Here is a 17,099-nt window from a genome sequence, read left to right as displayed (position 1 = left end):
TGGAAAAGTTTACTCTCAAAACATTAGGCCCAAGTTAGCTATGGTGACACGAAATTTGCTATTTGGAGCACTGGAAACATTGCTGATGCTACAGGTCTTGTCTGCTTATTATGAAACGTTATGACAAATACAGTTTGTCTAGCTTATTAATTGTGAAAAGGATTGCTCAAACCAGCACAACTCTAAAAGTTGGATGACTTACAGGCTTTAGATAGATATTTTGTTATATGTATTCTCACAGTTTACCATAACAGGCAAGGGGTTTGGCGTTGGACCCCAACTCTGACAAAGCATGAGAATTTTCATTGTGAGGATTCTTAACAGGACCTGTTGAGAGGGATTGTATATTGTTTTCCAAGCTATATTTTTCCAAATATTTGTAATTTCACAACTGTATGCACAATGTTTGCCAGTTCATGTGCACTTGAATAGGCCTCTTTTGAGTTAGGTGTAAAACTAATTATTTGGTAAAAGTCATCTATCTATCTATCTATCTATCTATCTATCTATCTATCTATCTATCTATCTATCTATCTATCTATCTATCTATCTATCTATCTATCTATCTATCTATCTATCTATCTATCTATCTCTCTCTCTCTCTCTCTCTATATATATATATATATATATATATATATATATATATACACACACCATATAGATACACAGAGGGCCTTTGGGTCAGCCCTCCTCTTCCATTGGTCTGTCTGAATGTCATTTACACTCTATTCCATCCATGATAGTTACCTACATGGGGTAATGGTTCAGTCCACATCAGTCATTGGCTCTCATGCACTATGACTGACATAACTGTTTGATCACTTATAAACATTCACCTGAAAATAAGTGTGCTTCACTGTCAGGACTGGTTTGCCAGTCCTTTAATTTTGGGTTTTCTTCTTTTAGTTTTTCTTTTTCATTTCTTTGCTTATCATCTTTTTATTTTAATGTTTCTTAAGAGGGTATTTCAGCTTTTCAGGCGGCGCTAACAGGCTGCTTGCTTGCCGCTCATCTGTATTGTGCCACGTCCTACATGACCACTTCCTCTAAACAAGCAGACCATTATGAAATGCTTTTATCCAAAGTGTAAGATTGTTTTACCATTCCAATATGTCCAGCATGTTGGTTCTAAGTTTGGCAGTCATATTTAACCTATAAAAGTTTAATAGACTATTTACAATACCTTTGCGAGAAAGACACCTGCAGCTCTGTTTAGTTTGGTTTATTACAAGCATATGCCAGCCACATTAAGACAACATGTTTACTTTTTTCTACTGGTATGCTTTTAATTTATCATACATATGTTGTTACATTTCTGTATGTTTTAGTGAGGTTGTGTCAAAAGGTGAATTCAGGAATACATCAGTGGATTGGTGAATGGATGCATGAGTGCAAAGATGAGTGACAAAGGTCATATATGGCAATTTATTTAGTGCCTAAACCCATCAATGATGCAAAAAGCACTTACAATCATAAGCCATACCTATTGCCATTGCATGTTTTATCTGATAGCATTTCCTCTTATTTTTACTTAATTGTGCTCAAAGAAGCTTCATCTAGTGTGATTTCAGGTCTGGCCCTGCCATGTTTGTAGGTGAAGGAATACATTGAGATATATGGCAGAGCCCAAACAAAGTCTTCTGTTTCTGTAGGTGCACTGGGCATGCTAAGGAATGATTGAACATGTCCTCTTCTCTGTCTCCACAGTGGCAAGTGAGAGTGACGATGACAACTTTATTGGTAAGAACTAAAAATTGAGACAAGGGGAGGGTAACTAGATAGCCAAGACAATGCAGCCACAATTCAGTACATTAGACATACCCACCTTGTTTCGTTCATATCTTTGTGGCAAGTTTGTCATTTAATGTATCATTATTGCTAGGTCCTAAAATATAATCTATTACCTATGCCTATATACTGCTTTAATAACAGGTGACATGACTCCTCAACACACTGGTGTTCAATATATTTACTTCAGAATGATGTAGGTCTGTACCAGTCTCTGCAGTTTCCCTTTCATTGATTGATTCCCCACCTGAAAAAACTCTCTCATCCAAAGGACTTGTTCACAGCCCCTTCCTCTTCCTGTTGCACCAAAGAACTTGACACAATTTCTGGCCTATTGTCCTGATTACGAATTTTGGTGGATGGGAACACCCCTCTGCCAAACTCCTGACAGGGTGGCCGCCATTGTAGTGGTGACCTCCCTGTTGGCCCCATTATCACTTTCCTGCTGGGCGGAAACCAATATTTCCTCCGGTCACCCAGCGGGAAAGTGGTGGCAGCATTGTCACCTGCTCGTAATCGAGCCAGCAGCAATGCTGCCTCCTGCAGAGGGCACCGGCACCCTTGTAATGTACACTGTCTGTACAGCAGAACAGAATTTTCATGGTGGTAAAACTGCATGAAAAGGCTGGCGGAGAACAATGTTGTAATCAGTAGGGCGGCGCTGTGTACAGCACTGCCCTGGCTGTTTGCAACCTGCACCCACCGCCAGCCCATCGGGATCACCGATCTTGGAGGAGACAGCAGTGCCAGGGTCGTAATGTGGTGGTCGGACTGCCACACACTATCAGTGGTCCAGACCGCCACCGTAAGTCTGGCGGTCTAGTGAACGCCAGACTCGTAATTATGACCTATGTCAGCCTCCCTCTGTCTTCTTTATCTTCGGAAGTACTCCTTGCTGACTCATCAGCTATCTGAAAATGGCCTTCCCTCAACCATTTTAGATCTGTACAGCCAGTGCAGTTTCCACCCTCTCCTTCCCAGACACAATCCAAATTAGCAGCTCCTCTGTTTGATACTGAATGACCTCCAGGTGCTTGTAACTCCAACAATGGATGAACGTCTGTACCCCAAATCTTTTGATCCTTTGAAATCCTATCATCAGTGCCCTCATCCCAACCCTTGACCACGGCAAGCAGTAGCTCTTCAAAACATTGATCGCCAGACTTTATTACTCAACAAATGGTTTTACAAAGAAAGTGGAATGTAACATGCAATGGACGTAAGGTTTTATTTCACAGAGCAGAAAGTGAAGAAAGATTATTAGGACAGTTAAGTCAGAGCAAGGGAGAATGACAAAAATAGTACTAGTCTTGTTAAACATCCTATGGCTGGCCTTTACAGCGTGCAAACTGTATGAGGAAGATATGAGATTTGAATGACACATTTAAATTACTCAGGCATATAGCATATCTTGGACATAAGATCAGCAAATTAACTTTGTGTTCTTGGTCATGACTAGTTTCAAGATAGTAGTTGTCAAGTTGAACAAAAACATGAATACAATATAAATTACAAAAAATGAAGAAGGGAAGAAAATGTAAAGTTTCATAGTGCAGACTAAACATTTATATATTATAGGATATGCAAAAGAAACATCTAACCAGACTTTCCTTCTTTCTTCCCAGTGACCCACGTGAGTGACGATGACGACTTGTCTACAGGTGAATATGATAACATTGACTGTATCATGTAGGACAACAGGTTCTCTATATTAGGCATTAGCAATCTGTGTTTACTTAGAAGTGTTTCGGGATTTCAAGACAATCATGTCTAAGTGGATTTCTATTTTCATTCCATTCAATATTAAACAATTGTATGATAAACAGCTTGTTCATTGCCTAAATACCATTAGTGCCCCTTGGTAGCCTGCACTAGATTGGACAGGAACTAGAAGGCAACAACTTGCTATCATATATTGATCGCTATCCTATAATAATCCTTTTAATAGTAAAACAATTCCAGCAGAAAATAAAGTTCCACATCCCTGAATAAATCATGCTACAGATGATGTCAAACACAGTACATGGGAGGATAATTAATATAATATCACTTGTGGTTTACATGAACATAATTGTTAGTTAAAATGCATATATTTAAAAATATAAAACTATTTTGAAAAAATAAAAATAAATTTAAAACGTCTCTTATAGTAATAGGGAGAAAGCCTCAATTACCTACCCAAAAAATGTTTTCCAAGATACAAAGGAACAATTTTGCTTAAGGAGTTTTCTTTCCTGAACCATAAAGAGGCAAGGAGGTCGCAAGTGGAAGTATCACTCTTTAATTAATCACAGCAAAAGGATATCTATCTATCTATATACAAATATATATATTAGATAACTTTTATACATAAAGTTTATTTATTCTTAAACAGCTCTGAGAATCTTAGAGGGGCAGTCAGTAGAGAGAGCGAAATTATATATATATATATATATATATATATATATATATATATATATATATATATATATAATTTCTAAGATAAGATTCTCAGAGCTGTTTAAGAATAAATAAACTTTATGTATAAAAGTTATCTAATAAAGTTTCAGAACCCACTCTAGCAAGATAGATGAACCAAAGACACACACAAGACAAACACTTAAGCACAAAGTACTGCAATAAAGAATAAATTAAACATATTTTATTTTCCAGGTACAGCTTTTCTTGATTCAAGATGATTTTTGTGCTTCACCCCTCCTTTTTCCTTCTTCACATATTTGGCCTTGACAAAGGATATCAAACTTTAACTCAGTCAGTCCCTCCTTTTACCACCTTTTTCTCTATTTCAAGCTGACCCCGATTCCTCCTTCACCACACCCTTTGGTATATGTTTTAGCTTACCTTTCCAAACATCGTTCCAGAATTTGATACTCACACAATTGCCAGTCTTGAATTCTCTGCTTTTAACAAATTGTAAAGCATTCTATATTTTCCATCATTTTCTGCTGCCCATTTTATTGTTCCCATCATATCCCTCTCTGACTTTACAACCAGAGTGACCTTCCAGTTAACTGTCTTGGAGCCATACATGTAATACTCAGTCATTCTCTCAAAGCCTCAAACAGGGAAACCCCTGTGGTGAAATGTGCTGTAACACTTTCATAAAAATGTCTGTTAAACATGTTTTCTGACAACATCCTTTTCAATGGCATAGTGTTTGTTATGCTGTATCATTCTACTAGCCCGTTCCAACAAGCAGATTCTGCTGGTGGTGATGAAGGCTGCACATCTTTACAAGTGTAGTGTCTACCCCTTGTGAAAAATATTCTATCAGACCACCGACTAAACGTTGATCTTGGGTGACAACGTGAAAAGTCCCAAGAAAGTTAACATAACTTCTCACAAGGTGTGTATGGCAATTCTGGTGATATAGTTGATCTTTTACAGGTAAATCTTTAGCAACTGTTTTGTCCTGTATTATCCTTTCTAATTAATTCTTCCAATACATTTCTGTTAGTGCCTTTTTGCTAAGGTTCAGCCCCAAATGCCCTTTGTGGACAAGATCTGTCACTGTACGTCGAACTGAAAAACGTGACTTTGCGATTTCTTCCTGCATCAGAAGTCTACCTTTGACAAGTTAGCATAAATGTACATTTCTCTCACCAAACACCTTTCTTCTATCCAACCTTTCTTGACATTCTTGACAACCCTATGCATATACACGGTTTGGTGCCAAACCCACCTCAAGTTGTGCTTTGTAATGCAATCATTATCACTTATGTACACGAAGGCCACAAAAAAATCCATTACCTTTCTTCAGCTTATCACACTCTGACTTATTGTTCAACCTTCAAATTGATCTACCATGAATTTGCATTCTTGGAGCATTCTTCCAAGCCCGGTTGAATGCGCACTATATTTTGCAGGATTATTATTTTTTCCTCCCCCAAAAATGTAATCATCAGTTTGCAGTACGTTTTAAGTATGAAATTGGAATTCCATGCATAAATTTAAACTTTAAAAATGCCCATGTGCATACGAGCATCTCCTAATTCATGAGTTCTTTTTTTCCTGGTGTTTCTAAGTGCCCAATTCAAAGGCCAAGGTGTTTCCCGTTTATTCCCTTTGAGGGTGAACTCTGCTCCATAGCTCCACAATTACGTGCATGGGCAAGCTTGAAACAAGTGACTGTTATTTGAGCACATCAAACAGCTCTTAATTAGGCCTCAATCTAGGTCAAGGAAGAAACTTTATCATCTCCCAAGACAAATTTGGTCTTATTTTCTTGCAAAACGGTAAAAGGCTCAGTAATTGAGACACAATTCAGACTAATTGAGCACTGAAATCACAAAGATAGAGGAAAGACAGCACTTAGGCCCATATTTATATTTTTTTTGCGCCGCATTTGCATCGTTTTTTGACGCAAAATTGGCGCAAACTTACAAAATAGAATTGTGTTTTATAAGTTTGCGCCGATTTTGCATCAAAAAGCGGCGCAAATGCGGCGCTAAAAAAATATAAACATGGGCGTTAGGGCCATATGTACTAAAGCATTTTCCCATAGACACAGAATGGGTAAAACCCTTTGATACATCTGGCCCTTAGTCTCTACTGGAAAGCATAAGTGTCTCTTCTGCAACAAATTGCAATGTTTGCCTTTTACTTCCTTCCTGCCAAAATTACATGTCCCGGGCACTCAGTTTCAGATATGAACAATTCCCATCTGTTTTTATCTAAAATCAAGCCATTTTTGTCAAAAGCCCCAATGCTTCTTTCAGCCTTTCTCTGTACTTCTTCCATTTCATCTGTAACACTAAAATATCATTAAGGAAAGCAGGAATGTAATTTTCCCAAAACAGTCCATGCATCAACTGATAACAACCTGAACAACATGACTGCATGTAAGACAATGTGCAGTTTATTTTGGTGGAAATACTGGATCTCACAAATCACATTACCATCATGTCATCAAATAGAAGGTGTGATGTCCATATTGTTCAATTAAGGCTCTGCAACTCAGTGCAGTTGTGCAGCACTTTGTTTCTTCTGTGCACCATGGCAATATAAGAAAACCATAAAGAAGACTATGTAGGTGCACATATTATCAGTCTGCTCCACTGAGGGGCAAACATCTAGATTTATGTTTACACGTTGAGATATCTAGTCTGAAAAAAGCTGAAAGGAACTGTTAGATGTATGTACTTAGTCCTAATACCGGTAGTGTGTAAAGCAAAACTGCAAAGGCGACTGCCATGCAGAGCCATTTAGTGCAATCCTGCCATGCATTGAGGTCAGATGCCTACATGCAATGACGTCAGGGGCACAACATTCTTTTCTGATTTCTGCGGGAGCACCACATGCCTGACCAACGCGTAGAACACCAGCTCCAACAGAAGATGTTCTGGCTCAGTTTCTGGTACCAGCTTTCTTCTGGGTGAGACTGGTACCAACCCCATGGTAAGTGCTGCAGGGAAATGAAGATCTACACAGATGACGGTTTTCGGCTCATCAAAAGCAGCAATGATCTCGCTAATGGAGGTAGCTGAAACAGAAAGTATTTTTTCCACTCTTGTTATTTGTTATTGCAGGGATTCAGCCGTGAATTTCTCCCCACCAACATAACGAGGCATGTCATGCAGGGGTAGGAGTAATACGGTAATACGGTAATCAACCCATAGCAAAAGGAGACATTGATGTTCGTCTGTGTTTCCGACATCCACTGCCCATCCTAAATTCATATAGCAGTTTATGAATAAATATTCTATGTACACACATTTCCTAATGACGTTCAACAACACACACTAACAAGACACAGAGGACCTAACTCGTATTTTACTACTGCCCAACACCATTATAACGTGTGTAAACTGCTTCTATGCTTCTGAACTAAGCTGAATTTTGCAACCCCTCTTTGTGCAGCATTTTTATTGGTACTGAGAAATGTACCTAATTTTGCACGTAGCCTGAAGGGGCTGTAAAAGCTGGAAGGCAGAGGAAAGACCTCTGTGAAGACTGAGGTGACTTAAGGCTGTGTTGATATGCATACTGAAACGCACTTTGTTTGGACAACCGTCTTCTTTGGACGTGCTGACTGCTGAGGCAAAGGTGGGGCATCTACAGTTCAAGAGAGCATGACAGACGCCTGGAGGTTATGGGAAACCCGCTGCCTTCCAAGGAAAAAGGCTTAATCAGTTGTAATTGATTATTTTAGGATTACATTTGTTAGAACTAATGTTATTAGTGGATGCCATGAAACTTAGATGAGAGTGTCAAGCTTATATGGATGACATGAGACATTATTCTTTTTAGGGGAATTGCCTTACCTGACTAGTTTCGGAACCATGTGACAGTCCTTGGCCCGCATACTCCAAGTTGTACCATCCACAAGAAATACGAATAGTGGTGTATGGATTAACTAGCAGAGTCAACACTTAAATAGGAAATTTGCCTGAAACATAAAATAAGTTAAGATACTGGAGAAGAACCAGAGGTCAGGTCTTTCAGTTGAGATAAACCTCCAGCATCACCAAGAAGTTAGCCACAGCAGGAGTCCAATGAGTTGGTTGATTACACCTACTTTAAACCTTTTCATTGCCAAGAAAGCAATTGACAGCATCTCATGTTGAGGCTCATCTTCTTAATTAGCAGTAGGTTTTGAAATTGCCTAGGAGGAACTGAAGCCAGAAATTGTAATGTGGGCCAACATATAAGATGTTTCAGAGGAAGGACCCCAACCAGAAGAGACATATAGGGGTTTGGACGTAATCTCAAAGAGCTCAAAAGAGCCATGATACATCATGCGGAAAATACTTTTGAAATGGTGCCTGAAAAAGGTAGTTGAAGGGGAGAATGCCACCTTTAACATCTTTGCAAGAAGCCCTAGAAGCAGTGATTGTACCCAGCATCATCAATAGGCATCAATAGCAATGAGTTGCTAGTAGACCACCCCATCAAAGAAAAAACCCTAATGAGGACTTTGGGCATAAAATAGAATTTGGAAAAAATGCTTTTTAGGGATGGTGGGCATCAGAAGACACTCCAGGTATCCAAGAATAGAGGAAGACATCTTGTATTGCACAGACAGACACAGCAAAGTGCTGTTTAGGGTTTCGTAAATGCTATAGTTACCAACTAGACCTCAATAGAAGCAAATATCCCTGTGAGCCCACATAAATGGGTTTCAGCCACAATACTGAGGGGGTACAATATATTTCCATAAGATCTTCATGAAGCTAAACCGGGTCTCCTGCAAATGTAAACTTTAAAGCTTTTAATATGGCCCTCCTATGCCTACAAATGTCCGCCAAAAACACTAATAATAATAAGCACCATTTATAATACCTGCATTCACAAAAAGGAACCATGGTAGATGTAGATGACCAAAGCTGATCACCAAGATGGTTGGAAGCAATTGCTAAGTGAAGATTTGGACAAAGCTATAGAAGCCAACATTTGCCAGTGAGAGTGAACGTTTCAGAGGAGTGTTATGCAAATAAGCAACCAGAGATACTTATGTGTAAATGTACTCCAGATTTGCGATTAAACTCACTGGTGGGAGATTAAGATGAAAAACAATGCTTGGATAATGGTAGTTCCAAAAGCTCCCAAATGTCACATCTAAAGAATTATGTGCAGCAACCAAGACAGCCTGAAGGGCCCTAAAGGCAGATGATACAAATACAGCCTGCTTTCCTCTTAAAAGATAAAATAGTTTTTGTGTACACCAACACCCGTTTCTAAATTTGTTTTCAGAAGAAAATGGAGAAATCCTGAAAAGAGTCAGAAATGATATGATATGTTTGGGGATTATAAAACAGTTTTATCTCTGACCATTGCATGTGCCTCTAGCTAGGTAAAGACGAATGAAGAAGATGGGCAGCTGAAGCCAAAATGTTGATATTGTAGAAATGATTAAGGAAAAGGCTTGTCCCTAAAAGCTGGACATGGTGGTGGGGTAATTGAAACAAAGTATGATTATGGATAAATATATGTTAAATGTTACCTATTATTTTATGATATTAAGATCCTATTTTACTATTGAATATATTTGTACTCTGGTACACATCTTGTAAAAAGAGATTTGAAGATATCATATTGTATTGTAATCAACTAACGTCTTCTAGGTGAAGTTGTGCATTGTTTGTGGGCTGGATAACTGTCTTACTGGTCAAACCACATAGGAGAAACATATTTGAAATGGGTTAAAGAACATGACAATCAAAGAAGTGTCTATATTTTATTTTTTCTCTCTTTATCTCCAGCTATTGGGATGCCTGTTTCAGTCCCTGCAGGAGGTAATATTGAATACTTCTTGAAACACATTTTTAAAATAATGGAGAGTTCCTTTTCTACTTTGTCAGCCTGTTTTCAGCTTGAAAGTGGGCAGTGCTATAGGTAAATGATGAATTGGAAGCAACACAAAATAAGTTAAAGGACTTCTTTGGCCTACTGATATGTGTATTCAAAGGGTCGGGACTATTGGTCTATCTATCTATCTATCTATCTATCTATCTATCTATCTATCTATCTATCTATCTATCTATCTATCTATCTATCTATCTATCTATCTATCTCATATATATGTGTGTGTGTGTATATATATATATATATATATATATATATATATATATACAACCTTTATTGTGTAGTTAATAACCAGTTTGAAAAGTATACATACCCCTAAATACATGTTTAATTGACATGAAATACCATGTTATTTTGTATCCTTCTTATCAAAATGGTTCAACATACAACACAATCTAAAATCACTGAACATGCATCTGTCAAATTCTTTTTCATTTAATCAAAAGTATAGAAAACGAAATGCTAGCTGTTTCTAACTTTCATCTTGATAAACTTAGCAACTGTTGTGTCATCATTGTACATGACTATAGTACATGAAGACGGTTTGAGAGCAGTAAAACACTTTGCAAGCAAGACCAATAAGGTTGTATCAATACACCACAATGATCTGGAAGAGGATTATATGGGGTTTAACCAAAAACATTTTTGTGTTCAGCAGTTAACTGTATCAGCAACAAAGGGGGGGACTGCTATGGGCACCTGCTTTGCCCCTAGCTATGAAAACTTACCTATGGGCTGGCAGGAGGAGCAGGTTGTCTATGGTCCTGACTTGGAAAGGTGTGAGGACCACATTATTATATGGGTCTTTTTTATTGATTACCTTTTTATATTCTGAGAGGGTAGTATGAAAGAGTGGAAAGTTTTGTGTCTGAAATAATTCAAAATAATCTTAATCCATTTTTACCAGAAAGATCACTAATAGGGAACTAGAATTTCTTAATGTAAAAATGATAGTGTTAGAACATAAACTAGTGTCTTCAACATAAAGAAAACCTACTTTGGGTGACAGTAGTTTACCCGCCAAAAGCTTCTACACCATACTGCTCACAGAAAGTATCCCTTATGGGAGCTCATTAGAGCAAAGAGGATATGTAGTAACCAGGAACATTTTGAAAAAAATGAAATGGAGACTTAAAGCCAGTGGCTACTCAGATAGACAGACAGCCAGAAGCAGAGGAAACAAATACCTATCAGAAAATATCCTCTCCAAAGTTGAGAAACCCACATTGAGTGATAAAGCATATAGTTACATAATGCATGCAGAAAATAGTATGCAGCAGTTAGACAGTTGTTGAGCAGACACTTGCATTTGATGAGTGATCCAGACATTGAAACAAACATGATTAGAAGACCACATTTCGCACACAGCAGGGCATGTACTATGAAAGATAATTTGTAAGGAGTGTTATAAAAAAGGAGAGAGCCATGGCTTAAATTGAATGACAGCTTCACAAAATGTAACAAATGTAAAGCCTACCATAAGGGTGAGAATATCATTACACTTAGCACCCCTTTTAAGAGAAAAATGAAAACCAGATGGAACTTTAATTGTAAAAGTGATTTTGTTGTAAAAGGTTAACATGTCCATGTCATAAGGTGTACGTAGGTGGCACAACCTTACCTGTTCAGAAATTGATTTTTGCAACGTCATAGAGTCTTTAGAAATAATAATGCCATTTACCTCAACACAAGACACTTTGAAAAATCAATATGGGAGATGAAACCAATGAAAAATACAATGTGTTATATTCAGTTCTTAAGAGTGTCATGTGAGATGACAGAGAAAGAATGCTAAGAAGGCAAGGGTCTAGGCATATCCTCAATTGGGCTACAAGAAAAACATGGGGTTTAGGTAATGGTGAAGAAATGTGTGTTCATCTGTGATTCAGTGCTCCTCTAGCTGGAAATACAATGCCTGTTTAAGTTTTTTTTACATTTCTTCATTGGCATTTCAACAAGCAGTACTACATACAGCGATGCTTTGTATATAGCACAGCACTCCATGTATGTAGTATGTAGTACAGGGATAACTTCCTGAGCATCTGGCGGGCTGCTCCTGCCTTGGCTTACCTCGGAGGAAAGTGAAGAACTAGGGGACCCTTTAATCAAACATGAGTTGCTCAAGGCAATGGATGCATTTAAAACTGCTAAGGCCCCCGGTGGTGCACGTCCAAGCGCTCTAGTGTAAAAAAACACTTGGTGATGATCCACAAAAACCTTGTTAATTTCCTGCTTGGTGGAATCTATGGTCCCCATTCAGTCATCAGGGCCAATATGGGTTGCACCGAGGTTTCAGACTTTATTAATCGCACCTAGAGGCACCCCACTCTGTCCCCCTCTGTGTAGAATCTAGCCACTGGTTTGCAGAGATTGTTTTTCTAGTTGATCCCAGAGTGTACACACCTTGTGCAGCGCTTGGTCCCAGCCTCCTAGGTTTTCTGAGTTAGTTGCACACTCTCTTTCAAGGGTCACCAGTGCCTCCTCACTACGTGTCAGGTCTCTTTCTAGTATCTGGCATATACCCATGGGTGTTGCCATATTTTACACCCCGGATGACCACTTCCATGATATTCCATTCCACAGCCCTGCTGCTTCTGCTGCCCCAGTTACATTAAAATTATTGGTTGATGGCATCCATCAACATTCCGCAAAAGACTGTTTCCCTCAGCGCTTCTACCTTGAGTTGACAGAGCCGTAATCTAGGTACTAACCTATGTAAGGAGTAAGTAGTTAACAGGTGCGAGTGATCAGATATATATCGGGCTAGGTAGCCTGAATCCTCTATGAACTGTCTCAGGTAAGCTTGTGTGAAAAAACAGTCTAGCCTACTATGTGTACCTACCTTAGTTGTATAGGAGGAGTAGGCAAGTGCCTGTGGATGTTGCACATGCCAAATGTCCACCAGACCCATGATCACTCTGCTCAAGCTCCAATGTCATATTGGGCTTAGAACCACATTGAGGCTGGGATCTGTCTCACATGCCCTCCACCACACAATTAAAATCTCCCACCTTGATAAACTCTGCCTCATGGTAGTGCTGCGAGGCCTCCCGTACCATACCAATGTTTGTAACATCCTTAGTGTTAGTTTCGGAAACATTAATGAGACATAACTTGTGTGCATCCAATGTGCCTGCCAGGCTAATGTATCTCCCATCTACGTCTATGAGTGTGCGTATCTTTTGGAAGGGAATTCTGGGAATTACCCAAATCAGGTCCCCTCAAGAGTATACCGAGTAGGATGTGACATAGATCTGTCCCTGCCATCTTTTCTTAAGACATTTAGGCCCATATGTATAGTTTTTTAGGCCCGCATTTGCGTCATTTTTTTACGCAAAACTGGCAAAAATTTGCAAAATACAATTGTATTTTGTGAGTTTGCGCCATTTTTGCGTCAAAAAATGACGCAAATGCGGCACTAAAAAACTATAAATATGGGTCTTAATGCAATCCCCCCACAGATGTGTCTCCTGGAGAAATGCTATGGCAATTCCATATCACAGGAGGCAGGCATGCACTCTCTGTCGCTTCTCAGATTTATTTAACCCTCGCTCATTCCAAGTGAGTAATTTGTATTTGGTTCCTATGTCAGCCCTGGATGTTGTGCGTGTAGTGTGGACCCCAGCCTGAGTGTTGCAATGACCAACATCTTAACAAACAGTAGTAGCAGGTTGTGGAAGTATCTCCAACAGATTAAAACAACAAAATGTGACATCCCCTTAGAAGTCCCTCCCCAAACCATCCCACAGCCAGATCGTACAGAACCCCTACTGACTCAACCGCTGGCCAAAGGGGAACTGGACCCCACCCCAGTCTCTTACTCCTCCCTCACCCAACAATCTAGATAACTGTACTAACTCTAGGTGTGTATACTGTCCGAGGCGCCAAGATAAGTATTACTCTGTAATCCAGAGGAGAGGGGGTCCTTGGTCGTTCCCAGTTATGAAGTTGTTAGTTAGCAAAGTATAATGCAATGTAATACCAAGAAGTCCCACCATACAATATGTGAGGCGGTATCTCCTCCTCTCAGACCCAGCAACCGTTAATACAAGCTATAAGTGTTACCAAGCACAAATCCCATAGCAATATCCAAATCCTCTGCCGCCTATCCTGCATCAGTACTATCACTCAGGGTGTCTAAGACCATACGAATCTGAAAGAATGAATTCTGGTACACCATGTCTGTCAATTCAGCCAGCAAGTTCCCATCTTGGTAGACCATGATGCGACCCCCACCATCTGTGGCTGAGGACCCTGGAAATTTCAAGGGCATCACTTTATTCCTGTCCGAGCGGCACACTCCTTGCTGACTTAGCTTTCGCCATTCACGAGTCCGTTGTTCACAGTGCAGTCCCAGCATCTCCAGCCATTCGGACGCTCCTTGCTGTGATTCATAAAAATTTACCCTGTCTGTGTATTGGACCCAGAGTTTTGCAGGGAACATCAAGCTGTATTTAATATTTTATTCTCTCAGCAATTTTTTGACGGACATGAAATTCTTTCAAAGCTCCTCGATTTTTTCTGGTATAGCCAAGGTAGATAAGTATCTGTTCAGCGTCATAGTGTGGAGGGCTGTGTCAATGCACATGCTATAGAATAGCCTATTGGTTCCTGTAATAAACAAGCAGCCACTTAGGCCCTTCAGGGGCACCCCCAGGCATGGCTGTGCTGCCAGCGCTAGGTGCTCTCACTCAATCATGAAGAAGTTTGAGGGGTGCTTAGGTTTAAGTGTTTTGACAATCCAATTCTCAGAGAATATTTCAGGAGAGGGGCCCTCCATGTATTCCAGGAATTCAATGAGGTGTATATTGTTCCTCCTGGAGCGCTCCTCAGCATCCTCAATACCCTCATCTATTTGTGTTGCACTATATTTAAGGCGTGCCACTGTGGCTTGAAGTAACTTGATTTATTTCTTGAGGGTAGTGACATCTTCCTCAGCACAGGTAAGTCTGCCAACAACTTTACACAGGTCTTAACGGAGAAGGTTTACTTTGATGGTGATTGAGTCCATTTTATTCTCCAGTGTGGCTATGGTCCCCTGTATAGTGGCCATAATCTCAGCTGTGGCTAGTGCTTGGTCTCTGGGCTGGATCCTTCACTCGGTCCGGTATCCTGGGGGGCACAGCCTGGTACAGTATATTGGTCTATTTTGTCCTTGCCCGTCATGTAGACAGCGCCTGGGGACCACTCTCACCAGGGCCCCAACCTGCTGGCATGGGTTCTACATGGCTTGCACCTGGGGCTGGGCACTCAGTCTTGGACACCTCAGTCTGTGCCCCAGTATTCAGCTGAGAAGAGGGAATCACACGCTGTTCAGTGCCTCAGTATCTTCCAGCTCCCCGTCACAGGCATGGCATCGAATTCCAGGCAACACCCGAACCCCCATTGTAGGAAAATGGCTCCCTGTTGCAGTTACCCCCCACTTTTTGCCTGGTATTGATGATGACTTGACTGAGAAGTGTGCTGGGACCCTGATAACCAGCCCCAGCACCAGTGTTCTTTCACTAAAAATGTACCATTGTTTCCACAATTGGCACACCCCTGACACACAGATAAGCCCCTTGTAAAAGGTACCAGTGGTACCAAGGGCCCTGTGACCAGGGAAGGTCCCTAAGGGCTGCAGCATGTGTTGTGCCCCCCTAAGGGACCCCTCACCTAACACATGCACACTGCCATTTCAGATTGTGTGTGTTGGTGGGGAGAAAAGAGCAAAGTAGACATGGCATCCCCCTCAGGGTGCCATGCACACAAAATACTACCTGTGGCATAGGTAAGTCGCCTCTCTAGAAGGCCTTACAGCCCTCAGGCAGGGTGCACTATACCACAGGTGAGGGCATAGCTGCATGAGCAACATGGCCCTACAGTGTCTAAGACTATTCTTAGACATTGTAAGTACAGTGTGACCATATTAAGTATATGGTCTGAGAGTTTGTCAAAAACGAACTCCACAGTTCCATAATGGCTCCACTGAATACTGGGAAGTTTGATATCAAACTTCTCAGAATAATAAACCCACACTGATGCCAGAGTTGGATTTATTACAAAATTCACATAGAGGGCATCCTAGAAGATACCCCCTGTAATTTACACAATCCTTCAGTGCAGGACTGACTGGTCAGTGCCAGCCTGCCACTGAGACGAGTTTCTGCCCCCCTGGGTTGAGAGCCTTTGCACTCTCTGAGGATAGAAACAAAGCCTGCACTGGGTGGAGGTGCTTCTCATCTTCCACTGAAGGAACTGTTACACCTGGCGGTGAGCCTCAAAGGCTCCTGCCTTTTGTTACAGCACCCCAGGGCATCCCAGCTAATGGAGATGCCCACCCCTCCGTCCACTGCCCCCACTTTTGGTGGCAAGGCTGGAGGAGATAATGAGAAACACAAGGAGGAGTCACCCACCAGTCAGGACTGCCCCTAAGGTGTCCTGAGCTGAGGTGACCCCTGCCTTTAGAAATTCTCCATCTTGAGATTGGAGGATTCCCCCAATAGGATTAGGGATGTTCCCCCCTCCCCTCAGGGTGTAGCCACCCCCCAGGACAGTAGCCATTGGCTACTGCCCCCCAGACCTAAACACCTCCCTAAATCTTATATTTAGGGGTGACCCAGAACCCAGGAAATCAGATACCTGCAACCTGAACCAAGAAGAAGGACTGCTGATCTGAAAGCCCTGCAGAGACAACTTCTTTGTCCCCAACCCTACCGGCCTGTCTCCTGACTAGAAAACCTGCAATAGCGACGCATCCGACAGGGACCAGCGACCTCTGAAGCCTCAGAGGACTGCCCTGAACCAAAGGACCAAGAAACTCCAGTGAGCAATGGCTCTACTCAACAACAGCAACAACTTTGCAACTTTCTTGCAACTTCTAAAGACTTCACTTTTCCCGCCGGAAGCGTGAGACTTCACCCTCTGCACCCAATGCCCCGGCTCGAGCTCCAGAGAACCAACACCACAGGGAGGACTCCCAGGTGACTGCGACCTCATGAGTAGCCCAAGACGACCCCCCCCTGGAG

General features: G+C 41.0%; 1 long non-coding RNA gene across 1 annotated transcript in view; it reads left to right on the top strand.

The window, feature by feature from the left end:
- Nucleotides 1-3,449, top strand: part of LOC138288613 (uncharacterized) — a 51,324-nt gene extending 47,875 nt beyond the window's left edge. Inside the window, exons 4-5 of the long non-coding RNA XR_011202488.1 lie at nt 1,708-1,740; nt 3,414-3,449. This is a non-coding gene — a long non-coding RNA (uncharacterized lncRNA). The remainder of the gene's footprint in view (nt 1-1,707; nt 1,741-3,413) is intronic.
- Nucleotides 3,450-17,099: the final 13,650 nt, after the last annotated feature.

The sequence above is a fragment of the Pleurodeles waltl genome, chromosome 4_1 (genome assembly GCF_031143425.1).
Source record: "Pleurodeles waltl isolate 20211129_DDA chromosome 4_1, aPleWal1.hap1.20221129, whole genome shotgun sequence".
In the NCBI taxonomy this organism is placed as follows: Eukaryota; Metazoa; Chordata; class Amphibia; order Caudata; family Salamandridae; genus Pleurodeles; species Pleurodeles waltl.
The sequence above is the reverse complement of the archived record's forward strand: the minus strand, read 5'-3'. Positions and strand labels throughout refer to the sequence as shown.